This window comes from Equus przewalskii, chromosome 7 (genome assembly GCF_037783145.1).
Source record: "Equus przewalskii isolate Varuska chromosome 7, EquPr2, whole genome shotgun sequence".
Lineage (NCBI taxonomy): Eukaryota > Metazoa > Chordata > Mammalia > Perissodactyla > Equidae > Equus > Equus przewalskii.
In genome coordinates, this window is record NC_091837.1 from 29525760 (window position 1) to 29540132 (window position 14373).

The 14373-nt window shown below is 46.3% G+C and overlaps 1 protein-coding gene across 2 annotated transcripts in view; it reads left to right on the plus strand.

Annotated features, from left to right (window-relative positions):
• ADGRD1 (adhesion G protein-coupled receptor D1) overlaps nt 1-14373 on the plus strand; it is a 171982-nt gene that overhangs the window by 1459 nt on the left and 156150 nt on the right. The gene's annotated exons all lie outside the window — the stretch shown is intronic.

The window sequence follows — 14373 nt, forward strand, 5'->3', positions numbered from 1 at the left end:
AGCCATGTGGGTGGGACACAGTGAGGGCGGAAAGGCCTGGAGCTGAGGCTGGAGAAGATGGCGGGGACCTGGCGGGATGTTGGTGGTCCTGCTGGAGTCCCGGCTCATCCTGCCCAGTTGGGTGATGTCAGGATACGACACTCTAGGGGGAAGTGAGGACTGGGGGTGCCTCTCCTTTTACGGTGAGTGTAGCATCTCCATCTGACAAACCCTGGCAAGTGTGCGCACAGACCACCGGGGCCTGGCAGAGTGAGCTCAGGAAGCCGGGATGCTTGCTGGAGTCTCCACTGGAGGGCAGCAGACCAGAGGGCTTGCGCTTGGAGGACCGAAACTGCCCCAGAGGTGTGGCCACAAAATCCTCAAACTGATAGTCTGGATGCCCTGACAGAGGCTGGAAAACCCCCACAGCCCCCACACACTCCTTCTTCCAGCTGTCCTCTTTCCATTCCTTCAGCCAGTTAGTGTCCAGGTGAGGACGATACGCTGGGAGGCGGTGTCTCAGCAGGAGCATGGGGCGCCCCCCAGCACCCTGGGGACACGAATTCCCACCATGATGGGTTGCAGGGGTCCTGGCAGCAGAGAGAAGATGTGCCGGGTGGTGAAAGTGATGAAATCCTGAACTGGCTCTGTGGGGAGCATGGGAGCCTTCCATTTGAGGGGTGGGGGGTGGTTTGCGGACAGGCAGACAAGCACCACATGTGCTCTGGTTTCACCCTATCTGAGAGGCAGTGGGCTGCCAGCTCTTTGCCTTGAGACTCTCCCATCCTTTCTCCACTCGGAGACAGGAGCAGAGGGCAAACAGACCTCCAAGGAGAAGGAAGCAGCCGCAGGGGTGACGACTGCCCCCCAGGAAGCGGTGTTAGCTGTGGAGGGCCTGTCTGAACGAGGGTGCTAGTGTGGCTGTTTCTCTCATGTTTCCTTCTGCTTGTTCGCTTGGGTGGACACATGAGCAGGCTGAGGTTTCCCCACCATCTCAGAGCCCTGAGGGTCAGCCACTTTCCAGGAGGCTGCGACATGTTCAGTGTGGAGACCGCCACACTGACGTCCCTGCTGCCCCTCATCTTGGCACCTAAACCCAGTGCTCACGTGTGTCCCCGTGCTGAGACTGAGCGGCCCGTCGGAGTCACGCATCTGTCGTCTGGGCTCAGCTCCCGGGGTGGACAGGCGGCCACCGCAATGGCTCTCAGAGAGGGTGCTCTTCGGTGCCCACCTGACCGGGTGCCGCATGGGGGATGGCTGCTTGCGGCGTCCTGCTCACTCCGGCCGGGGTCTCCATGTGGCTGGGAGTTGCTGTTGGCCCTACTCTGCTCTCTTCATGGGCACACGGTTTGCATCCTGGCCGCCGGGCAGTGGGTGTGGCGGATGGAACGTGAGGAGAAGTCACGTGAGGCCTCCCGTCCTGACCTGTAGACTTTCCCCCACATGACCAGCAGTTTCCTTGTCCTTCCCACTGGCTCGATGTGGCTTAGCAAGACGGGGGCACTGGGGCCCTGGTCACCCCACGGAGGGGAGCTCCTGCCATTTGGGGTGTCTGTGGACGAGCAGTGAACATCTGTCACGGGCGACTGTCACCCGTTTTGGGATCTGCTTGGTGTGGCAGATGGCACTGTCTCCCCAGCACAGAGGGAGGTTTCTCTCTGGTTCAGGGACAGAGCAACACTGACACGGCTGAGGCGTCCACACTGGCTGGTGGACTGCAGCGTTGGCAACACCACCGTGGGCTGAAGCGAGGTAACTGAACTGTCCCTCGACGGCTCACCGAGAGTCTTCAGCGTGGAGGGGAGAACCTCGCGGATCTGGAGGAAGCTCGGCTGACCCTCCTCCTGTGGCACTGGGTTTTCTCACTTATGCTCAGAAATCAAAGATTGCTCGCGGGATCCAGCACCGCCTTCACGATCCTTCTCTTCCAATGCGTGTTTTATGGCCAAATGATGACAGGGCCTGGCTGTTTGGGCTGTCGTAAATCCACAAGACGTGCTCATGCAGACCTTGCCAAGGGCGTGCCGCTCGGCGGCCGCATCACTTCTAGTCGTGGGGAGGAGGGGTGGCCAACTTGGCTGAGAACAGGCCAAGTATGTGTAAACATTTTTTCCCCACTGATAGCAAATATATTAGTCAGGGTCCTTGGCTGCGTGCCGTGGACTGACTCTGGCTCTCTTGTGCAAAAAGGGGATTTTAGAAGGGATGTTGAGAGTTCACGGAATCATTGGGGGCTGGAGGGTCAGGCCTGGAAAATAGAACCAACCAAGGGGGCTCGGGAAGCTGGACCGCAGGAATCATGGCAGAGGCCAGGATGTGGGTACGGACTGTCCATCACTCACTAAGGATGTGAGGGCCGGGGGAGGGCCGTGTGCGCAGAGCTGCGTCGCGGGCTTCCTCCAACTGTGCCGAGGTGGGAAGACAGAGGATCTTGTCCCCTTCAGCTTCCAGAGTGGGTATAAATGTTGCCTCCTACTGTGCCCATGTACAATGGCAAATTCCTCCCAAAAAAGAATAAAAATTAAAATAAAAGTTTATTTCTTTTTGCTGTAAGAGTCTAGTGCTAGTGTTCCTTGTGGCGATGCCCTTCCGTGCATGATGCAGGGAGGCAGGCCCTTCCAACTCGGGGCTCCACCAGGTCTCAGAGCCGCTGCTTCAAGCAGAAAAGAGAGTGGAGATGCCTCAGTGCGTCTGAGAGCCTGGCCGGGATGCAGCAGAGGAGGGCGGATGACATAATTAAAGACAAGGCTAACGTAACTGCAGAGGATGCCGGGAAACAGGAGCGAAAAGATGCAGGTGAACCTGACAGGCCCTGCCATAGGATGCTTACAGGAATAGAGGATGCTTTGCTCCAGGACAGATAAAGAAGCAGTTGGTGTCGGCTCGGGGCTGGACACACGTGTGGGGATCTTGGGAACAAAGTCATCTCTCACGCTTTGAGGAGCAGGGGTGGGCGCTGATATTTGTTGAGCTACTATTGTGCGTTAGGCACTTTGCAAATACAACCTCACTGACTCCTTAGCACGGCCCTGTGGAGTAAATACTATTCTTTCCATTTTACAGATGAGAAAACTCAGTTAACAAGCTGCAGAGGGGTTTATTCAGCTGGCAGGTAACCCCTGGGATTCACACCCAGGTCTCGTCTATTCCAAAGCCTCTGCTCCTTTGCCATTTCTACCCAGTTTAGGGACCCCTGGCCTCCAGCGTTGGCTTGAAATATCCTCTGCTTTTCACCGGGAGGATTTGGAATGAAACTCTGCAAGTCGGATCAAGATAACCCATAGGCAGTAAAAGTAAGCTGCAGGGGTTGGAGGTGGAATTTCCCCGTGGAGAGGCAATTTGGGGAAGAGCTGGAAGGGTTGGAGGGGCCGGGAGGGAGGAAGAAAAGGAGGGAATAGCATGGTTCACATGTGAGCAGTTACCATCACCAAATATTTCCCTAATTGCAAAAAAGATTAAGGGGTTGAGGGATGCCAAGAAAATCGAGTGCAAGTGTACTAGGCGTTGGCTTTTTTGGCAAAGCAGATTCGTCTGTAATCACTTTTTAAAAGATACCCATGGAATGGCCTCACATAACTGCCATCACTCACGCCCGGCTCTTATCTGTTTCTTCAGAAACATTGCGTTTTGAAGGGAACCACATTAGCTGAGGATGCTGACTTTGTCCGTTAATTGCTTTCTATTGTGACTCTAAGCAGCACTTAACACCACGAGGGAATGCAAAATTATCAAGAAAGCTAAAAATAGAAATAGGCTTTTTCTGGGTTGAAAGTTCTGTTTTCCTAGTCGAGAAAGAATGTCTTAATGTTCACGGGTCACCATTTTGTATCACTTAGTGAGATTCTGGGAGCAGCGATGATAAAGCTCCAGGAATATTTGCTGGTTGGGAGGTCTTAGAATAAGCGTCTGGGCAGCTCTGTGACCTATAGGCATGCTCAGCAACGCTCAGCGCCGGTAGCAATGATTCCCTCAGAGCGTGGCACGGGGAAGGGCTGATGTCGCCATGCTTCTCTTTGCTTCAGGCACTTACGCATCTGTGATGACCTTTGACCCAGGTGGTACCATTTTCTTTGTCAAATCCCTTTTGTGAATTGGTCAATACCGTTCTCTTTACGGAGATTGAAAACTGGTAGCCTTTTGCCTGACTTGGCCTGCACATATCTTTTCAGAATATTTGAATTCATTGTCAATGTTGAAAAATCAAAAGGTTTTACACAAAACTTAGAATTTTCAGCTTCTCCAAAAACCTTACAAAAATCGGAAGATCTTGCAAAATGGAGCCCTCATTTCTTCCTGGCAGAAAGGACTATACTCCTAAGATCCCCACGCAAAAAATGCGTAGCCTCCAGAGCAGATATTGATCCCTTTTGGCTAACAGAGCCAACCACTCCCTTCCTCCACTGCTCCGTGGCAGACATGGTCAGTTCTCACCAGCATCCTTTAGCCCATGTTCCCAGCGATGTGAGAGTTCAGACTCTTCCACGTCCTTGTCGACACTTGGGGTGGTCAGTCTTTGTAATTTTAGCCATTTTGGGTGTGTATAGTGGGAAATCACTGTGGTTTTAACTACATTTTCCTAATGACTAATGGTGTTGAGCAATTGTTTATGTGCTTATTGGTCATTTGAAATTCTTCTTTTTTGGAGTGTTGTTGTCTCAGAAATGGCTCTCTACCCTGAGTTCCTGCACTCCCGGAACCAGCCTCCTAAAACCCCTCTCAGGGACACCAGCCCTGGCTGGGCAGCCCCGAATCCTTAGAGGGCTGGCTCCAGCTCCTTGGGAACCCAGCGGAAGCCAGAGGGTGAGAGATCCCTTGGGGATGCCGTCTCTGCAGCTCAGCCTCCTTTTACACAGAACACAGGGAAAAAGGCAACATCAAGAGTTTGAGCCTTATTTTGATTTTCCTTCAGGGGACTCAAGCCTTTGTGTCTGGCCTGGGGGCAGAGAGTGAGTTGGAGATCTTGTGGCACCGGAGAACAGTTAGATGGGGGAGATGATGGGGTGTAGCAGGAATAACGTATAAATGAACACTTCAACCGTTATCCTACCTAGTGTTGGGGCTCATTTATCAAATGAAATCCTCCACTGAACTCTAATCTATAAAGCAGGTAGGAAAACTCTTTGCCCACCCCCACTGCCGTCCCACCATTCTTCCTCCTACGGTACTTTATGGTGAAGTGAGGTTGCCCTCAAGCTGGCTGCTAACCACATACCACTTCTGTGGTCTTTCCTCTTCTTCCATGTGGGTCCATTTGATCTTTCCAGCAAGACTGTGAATTCTGAGTCAGGAGTCATCTGTTGTATTAATCTGTGTTCCTTCTAGCACTGAACAAGGAACCATGCACCATCCTTGACACTTGTTCCCTACTGATGGCGAATTCCAACAAGTCCAACGAGGCAACACGAGGTAGGGACTTGTGATTTCCAAACACAGACTAGTTTCTTACTAAAGAAGGCAGACGCTGCAACCGGGCAGCTGACGTTTCCCAAATAAGCAGTTACTCATCTGAAGAAGCTCATGCTAAATATAGAAGTACGTAGAGGTCAGAAGCTTTAAGAACATATGGCATTCTTTCATCTGCTATTTTAAAGTCTTCAAATTGGTAAAGAATACAGTATTCTCTGTTTTTTCTTCTGAGCAAAAGTAAGGGCTGTGCTGGGTTATGTGGTTTGGAGGAGAGAATGTTTCTCTGCCATTGATCTCACTCAGATTTTTGAATGTCGTAAGGTTGGATTACGTATATTTGGGAAAAAAAGGAAGAGTGAAGAATTGAATATATTATGAAGAACAGCGCAACAAGCTGGTTTCTTAAGGTGAGAAGCCCTAATATGTTCTCTAAACTTTTATGGAACAGGATTTAATTAAGTCACGTGTTAGAGCCATCCTTCTTGTAAAATGTGAAATGTTACATATATGGCAAGAGGGCCTTTTTGCTTTCTGGCCCCTCTCTCCGCTTTCCTTCCAGAACGTTTGCTGTGCCTTCACATAGATTTCTGTGTACCCAGAGAGAAACTACAGCATGTGAGTTTTACATGAATGGTGTCACTTATACTAATGGTTCTGTCATTTGTTTTTTCATCAACATGTCTTGGAGATTGTCCCATGTTAGTACCTACAGAGCTCATTCATTCTTTTAGCAGCTACACAGTACTGCAAAATATGAGTGTATATCAGTTTCTTTTTTTTTTGGAAGATTAGCCCTGAGCTAACTACTGCCAATCCTCCTCTTTTTGCTGAGGAAGGCTGGCCCTGAGCTAACATCCATGCCCATCTTCCTCTACTTTATATGTGGGACGCCTACCACAGCATGGCTTTTGCCAAGTGGTGCCATGTCTGCACCCGGGATCCGAACTGGTGAACCCCGGGCTGCCGAGAAGCGGAATGTGCACACTTAACCGCTGCACCACTGAGCTGGCCCTGTGCATCAGTTTATTGCGCCAATTCTAAAGCATTTGTGGGAATTTGGGAGCCTCTAAAACTCATATTTGACAGCCTGCTCCCATTACCTGGGAATGAGTAACCTCAGATTTCTTTAAGCTTCCTAAAATCCCCATCACTTTGAGGATTTTTCCTCAAATATCTGCAGCAAATGAGGGTTCCTTTTTGGAAACATGGTAGCATTCTCCCAGTGAGGTTCCCTCTTTCTACTATATATTCGTTTGCCTAATTAACTGGGTACCAATCTGTCTCCAGTTCCTTGATAACTGAGATTTAAATGGTCATGGTTTCTCTGTGATGTTTCTCAGAAACTGGTCTACAGACATAACCATAATGAGTCAGAGAGGGAACCTGGGCTGTTAGCTGGAGATGCCAGCCTCTTCCCACATCTTCCCATGGGGAGAGGGGCTGAGAACACGGCCGACATGCGGAGGGCAAAGCTACATGACAGGGAATCATTTGAGCTCCTGGATTCAGCTGTGCCTGCAGCCAGAACCCAGCCCTGGCCTTTGCCTCCAGTGGACCAATAATACATTTTCCTTTTGCTTCTATCAGATGGGCTGGCAACAGATTTGGCGCTCACTGACACAGCTTCCATGGTGGATTTTGTGCTCTCTTGGTATGTTTCTTTCTGGTTTCGGCATCCTCCACGGGCTTCTGTCTTCCTCCTTGACGCCCTGCCTCTCTCCACTATTGATTTCAACCTTGCAAAAGACCGAAAACGTCAACAGCCTGTAACAGCTGCAATCATTACTTGTTTGACTGCGTGATGGTCACTATGTGTACTTGTGCCTTAGTTCGTATTTGGCTTAGGTAAGATGGCAAAAACCACTCCCCCAAATCTACCAAAAATTCTTTTCTCTGCAGCTCTAGCATAATCTATTTGGCAACACGTTTTATAGTCATCTTAACTCCAGTGTGCTGGGAAAGGAACATATGGAGAAGCTTTGCTGCCTCCTCATTACATTTACGTTTTCTTGTGTTTGTCATTCTTGAGTTCCTGCCAAAAGTTTACATCTAATGGCCTCTACATCATATTTTTACCCACAAATAGAAGAAAACCATGTGGCCTGTAAATTTTTATAAACACTTGCACTGCACATTGATTTTGTTTTCTTGTTCCACATGGACTCACAAATCTGAAATTCTTGGTAAGGTGCCGCAGACTTTATTTAAGTCAAAGCAAGGAGTGAGTGGTACTATTTCTCTCTTAACGAGAATACTGCTGAGCATGTTGGCCAGCTATTTCCATGCTTTATTATTGTGGCAAGTGAGAAGGGACTTTTGTTAAAAGGCTCAAGCAGGGATAGAAAATGAAGGGTTTTTATAGGTTAAAGAAAGGAGCATTCTCTTGAGAGGAAGATGCCATGAGACTGGGAAGGTTTCCACCGTCTTTGAATTGTTGCCCATGAAATCACTATAAAAACTTAAAAATAATCCTTACAGTGGTGAATGTGCACCTGAGCCTGTGTGTGTGTCTGAGATGTGTGTATGAGAAGGAACGGAGATAAAGGCAACCATGAGTTGTGTGTGTGGTAGTGATAACTACGTATTTGTGCACTAATAGAATATAATATCAAAGTAATGGTAACCTTTAAAAGTGAGCATTGCTTTTTCATCAGATATTTTTCTTTTGGAATATTTAGGACATAGAGAGGCTGTACAGTGTAGCGGTTAACAACGTGCGTGCTGGAGTAAGACTTCCGGGTTTGAATTTCTATTCCCCTGCGCATAAACAGTTTGACCTTGGGGAGGGACCTTCACCTCTCTGGGCTTCAGTTTCCTCATCTGCAAAGTAGGGATTGAAAATAGCATGTGTCTCATCAGGGTTGTCATAAGGATTCGATGAATTACCGTAGGTAGGCGCTTAGAACAAGGTCTGCGCGTGGTTGCTGCTCTGTAAGTGTCTGTTTTGAGGATGATGAAGATACAGTGATGAAGATGATGTTGTCTATGATGGAGATAATGATGATGTTGTCTATAATGATGAAGAAGATAATGATGTCTATGATGATGATGTTGAAAAAGATGATGACGTAGTCTATGATGATGATGATGATGATGAAGATGACTACAAAGAAGGGGTAACAATCTAATCTACTACCAAGACTTTGCATTATCTGGTCGTTGACCTGATTGAGGAGTTCCTCATTATGACTGCAGAGACAAAAGTCTAAAAGCAAACTGAGAGCCAAAAAATATGCTTGTTATTAAAAATCCCAAAAGGGTCATGGTTTTGTTATGTTTTCCCATTTTCCACAATGAACGAAAGCTTCATTACTCTGCCACCTCTTCTGTGGCATTTGGAGGTCTTGGATTCTGCGTCCTCTGGAGATTCAGTTCAGTAGCTGCACAGCTTCAAGGTTATTTTCCTTCTCAAAGGAAAACAAGGCTGGCTGTAGATACAGTAATAACTTTGGAGCAGGGCTACATGCAAAGATTTTTTTTCTCCCACTTATTTAATGGCTGTTGCCACAGGTCTGAGTAAGATGTGCGACAGTCTGTACAGGAAATGTCAGTTTGCCTTGTCTGTTTACAGTCAATTGTTTATCTTTTCCCGTACAATATCCTTCTGAGTACGTACATCCTATGTACTCCTTAGAAGCATTTTATTCTGACTTTACAAATGATTTTGGAAAGGTTTTCCTGAAATCATCAGTGTATAGATTGGGAACATTTTGCCCTAGAACGTACTCCAGTACTCAAAGGACCTTGCCCAGTCCACCGTCCCACACTGCAGGATATGATTTAGAACCTAAACCAAATGCTCTCGGGAGGAAATGCTATTCAGTAGTTTAATATCATTAATTTAAATAGATTAGAAATGGTATTACTTTCTACATTTATATTATTACCTGGCATACTCTGTCTGATAATCTCTGAGCACACGTACAAGGAAAATAAAAAAAGGATAGTTCCTGCCTTTACAGGGATAATTTGATAAAGGGGCAGAAGAGGAATGAGGCACGTAAATGGTACCAGTGCAACCAGCAGAGTAACATCAGTTCTAGTAATTAAGAGTTTAAAGTAATCTGTAAGAGATTATGTCAGGATTCAGGAAGTATGATCTTTAATGATTTCGTAAGGGGCATTATTTTTCTTCAGTGTTGTGGAAGAACTTGCAATTGTTGAGTATGAGACAGACAGATGAGTTCAGGGCACAAAGACTTTGTATTTTCAAAAATTCTTCACATTCTGAGTTAGACAATTTCTTAAGTGAGGTTTATAGACCTCCAAAATTTAGCGTCAAGGAAATAGAATGATTCAGACAGAGACACATTAACTATTCAGGTATCTCAGTTCTGTGACCTGGATCATCCCCTCTGAGGCCAGTGTGAAAATATCAGCCTTAGTCATCACTCAACACATGTTATCTACTGTCCTTTTCCCCCTGAGGCAAGGCTAGCCTTAAGCACTATTTCAAAAGTACCCCCATCTCTTCCATACCCCGAATCTATATATGCGCTGTGGGAGCCTTTGGTCCTCTGAACCATGCCCCCCGACACAAAACGCTCACCAGCAAAGTCATCCCAGTGGCAGCATCTTTTTTATTCCTGTTTTAATGAGAGAAGTGTCAGAGTCACTAAACAGTCAATAGCATTCATCGCTTTATTTTAGAAACAGTACAACGTGAGATAACCCATCTTCTCTGGAATTTTTAGTGGGTTGTAAGTCTTTATGGGAAATGAGGCTGACTAGAAATGAAATCTCACCGCTGGGAGTTTGTTAAAACTCTCTTCTCTCAGGATTTACTAAAGATTTTAGGACCAGCGATGCATAGGGATTTCAGCTATGTTATCAACTAAATTCCAAGTAAAATAGTCCTTTTTGAAAATGTAATTCTGGATAATCTTCTTTGGGATAAAGTGAGAGATTGAAAAACAAAACAAAACAAAACAAAACAACCTACCTGGTGAGATTTCTGTCGGTTGGAAAGGGAGATTTGGTAAGCTCAGTCCTCTGCTGCGTTTGCCATATCTACTGGCCAAAATAACGTCTAGTCTGTTAAATTCCGAGTGATCCCACTGAAGAGCAGAGTTGGGTTGGGCTCTGAGACTGATATTGGGTCTAATTGGGCTTTAGGGACTCAGAAGAAAAGATAAAAGGAAGGTACCTTTTGTTCTGGAAAGATTCGTGATGGCTGAGGAAGCAAGAGAAACAGAGAGGGTGCTTCCTCCTTGTTTTTTTAAAAGTTACTTTTAAGGAATTGACTGTAGTGTCAGCTGCCTCCTTCCCGGTTCTGTTCCAGAGCAATTGGCAAGAGAGGCGCATTCCATGGACACTTAGCAAAACACCACATTGAAAACAAATAAATATGGGTGAGCCCCATAGAAGGATACTAGGGCGATGGCCCCGGGGCTGTGAAAGGGTCTTTTGTTAACAGCTCCAGCCGCCGGGACCCAGGGAAGGGCACGGCGGGGCCAGTCCACTGGAGTCGATAAACACACTTTAGAAAGCGAACCGAGAAGTAGGTATTTCCTCCCCCTTTAAATTATAAACCAAAAAGTAAACAAGGACATTTTTAGTTATGCAGGCGGTTTCTGAAGTGGTTCTTGTGGGCGATGTGTGAATTCTCAAGAGCTTCACCAGCCATGATGGGGAGCAGACCAGGGAGCTGGGGTCAACCTTGAGATGGGAGGGCTCCAGGAGTCCTCGGGGGTCCCTGAGTCCCTTCCTCTGCCTCATAGCAGACCTGCTCTCGGGTCTCAGGTGGTACGTCTGTTCCCAGAGGGCTTCCACAATTTCGGATCTTATCACAGTATCCAGTGAGTCTGCCCAGTGTCCAGGCCACCTTAGGGGCCCCCGACATGGCAGCGGGGTTAAGATGTGCTCTGATCTTCCCTAAAGGACTCACAGCTCACAGCTGTCACCATCCAGGGCCCACGTGAGTCCTGCGGGGGCAGGGATCACCTTGGAATCTGGTTATTTATTGAATTCTGGATTTCTGGTGGGTTCAGGACTACGTTTCCCATGGCTCCAGTCCCCTGCTGCCACCAGCCTGCTGCTTTTCAGCTGCTTCCTTCTCACTCAGTGGCACCATCCTCTACCTGGTTGCTCAAACCAAAAACCTAAGAGTCAGTGTTGGCTTCTCACATTCCCTCCTTGGCCTCATCCAACTTATCGTCAAGTCGCACCAGCTTTATTTCCAAAAGGGTACCTTGGATTGGCGTACATCTCTTCATTCCCACTCCCACCACCCTGTCCAAGCCACCATGACCTCTTGGTTGGATATGTCCCCCTAAGCTTCTAAACTAGATTTTCTGCTTCCAGGGGTGCCTTGCCCTCCAATAGTCTGTTATCTACCCAGCAGCCAGAGCAATCTTTTAAAAATGTAAAGTAGCTCGTGTCTGTCCTCTTTGAAACCTTCCGGTGGCTTCCCATCCCACGTTGAATCCAGCTGGACTCCCTTCCCGCGCATAGAGCTGTTCATGGTCTAGCCCCTGCACACTTCCAACTCCCTTTGTTACTGTGTGCTAGCCACGCCAGTTTCTCTAATCCTCGTAAACACCAGGCTCATTTTGCCTTAGAGAATTTGATGTTCTCTGCCTCTGGCGTACTCTTCCCTCACGGTTTTGCATGCCCGGTTCCACTAAGTCACTCAGGGCTCAGCTCCAGTATCCCCTGTTCAGCAAGGAGGCCCTTCCCAGGCCGTCAGCTGCGCTAACACCTCCATCCCCTCCTCTCAGAGTGGACACCAGTGCTTTTTTTTTAATTTACAGCACTTATGGTAATTTTCAAACTTCTTACCTTTTGTTTACTTGTGTGCCGTGTGTTTCTTCTCCTCCTCCACTGGAATATAAATTCCTTGAGGGCAGACACCTGTTTTTCTTGCTCACTGCTCCATCCCCAGTGCTTGGAAGAGTATCTGGTATGCAGTGGATGCTCAATAAATATTTAATAATAAACAAGTCCTCTGAAAAGACAGTGGCAGGGAGACGGCAGTGGATGGGTATTTTGTGCAGGGTCTGCTAATTTGGTGTGTTTGTGGGCGCTTGGGCGGGTGACACAGACCACCATGGCCTAGCTGTAGCTGGAGCTTTTGTGAGGGTATGGATGCAGGAAAAAACAGTTTTGTTGGGGGAAGGGAGGCAGTGGTTGCAAGAAAAAAGGCTGATACTGGCCTCTATCTCATGACTTCTCAGCTTCCATAATCACGTGAGCCAGTTCCTCCTAGTGAATCTCTCTCTCTCTGTTCTCTTCTATATAATATACTGTATATACGTATATTCTGATATTCTGTTTCTCTGGAGAACCCTAACTCAGATACCTTCCCTCCCTCCCTCCATCCCACAAATATGTATTAGGCCTGAATTTGATTGAATGGAAAGTTGATATGACCGGCCTTTGTGCTCTGGGAACTAATAATCTAATAAGAGAGTTAAGACAAGGACACAAAACCCCAAAATTCAAGGCAGAATTTAGTAAGTGCCACCAGATAGGCATGGACACAATATCTGGGAGTTTAGTGGGGAGGCAGGCCATGCAGCAGTTAGGAGCAGGAGCCGGGCTGTCTGGGTTCAGTTTCCTGTCCCCTTTTAATTAGCTGTGTGATCCTTGGCAAGTTATTTAATGGCCTGTGCCTCAATTTCCTTTCTTATAAAGTATGGAAACCATTAGTACTTACCTCATAGAATTATCAGAAATATTAGACAAAATAAAGCTTGTAAGACACTTAAACAGCATCTTAATATTAAGTGTTCAATATGTAGGACTGAGGATGGAGGCATTTTAGCCTAAAGTTGGGTAGCACTTGAATTTAAGATGAAGATGGGCAATTTAAGGTGAATTTGAATTTAAGATGAAGATGGGCAAGGAAATTCTAAGTGGAGTCATGTGAACAAAGGGAGCAAGGAGGGGCAAAGGTGAAGGGTGGGGAGTAGTTGAAATATTCAGTTTGGTTGGGAAAACAGGAAGGAGAAGATAATGATAATGTGGACAGTTATGTTGGACCATAACGGGGAGGGGCACACTAGTAACCATTCTCTTTGGTGAGTAATTATATGTCACTGAAGATTTCTGAGCAGATGCCTTAACTTCTGCAACCATTTTCCTGCTCGGAAATCTTTGGTGACATATAATAACTTAGCAAAACTTACTTCTTTCCTTTGCTTGATTTGGGTTTATTGTGCTGTTTCTTTTCCAGTTTCTTAACATGGAAACTTAGATTATTGATCTGGGACCTTTTCATCTTTTACTATAAGCGTTCAATGCTATAAATTTCCCTCTAAGCACTGCTTTAGCTGTGCCCCCCAAATTTTAATATGTCATATTTTCATTTTCACTTGGTTAAGATATTTTCTAATTTCCCTCAAGTGTTACTCTTTTGCCTATGGATCGGTTGGGAGTATGTTGTTTAATTTCCAAGTGATTGGAAATTTACTTGTTATTTTTCTGTTATTGATTTCTGGTTTAATTTTATTATGTCCGGAAAGCATGCTTTGTATGAGTTCACGTATTTAAATTGGTTAACATTTGTTTTATGGCCTAGAAGACAGTGTGTCTTGATGAATGTTTCATGTACACTTGTGTGTTCTGCTGTTGTTGGGTGGAGTGTTCCATAAATGCCAATTAGATCCAGATGGTTGATCATGTTGTTCATTTCTTCTAAATCCATTGCTATTTTCTGTCTCCTAGTTCTCTCTGTTACTGAGAGAGGAGTGTTGAAGTCTCCAGTTCTAATTGTGGATTTGTCTACTTCTTCTTTGAATTCTGTCCTTTTTTCTTCATGTGTTTTGAAGCTCTGTAGTTAGGTGCATACACATGGAGCATTATTATGTCTTCTTTGTGAATTGACTCTTTTATGTGTGCATTATTCCTCTTTATATTTGGTAATTTTCTTTGTTGTGAAGTCTATCTTGTCTGATACTAATATAACCAGTCCAACTTTTTTTTTTTTTAAAGATTTTATTTTTTCCTTTTTCTCCCCAAAGCCCCCCCAGTACATAGTTGTATATT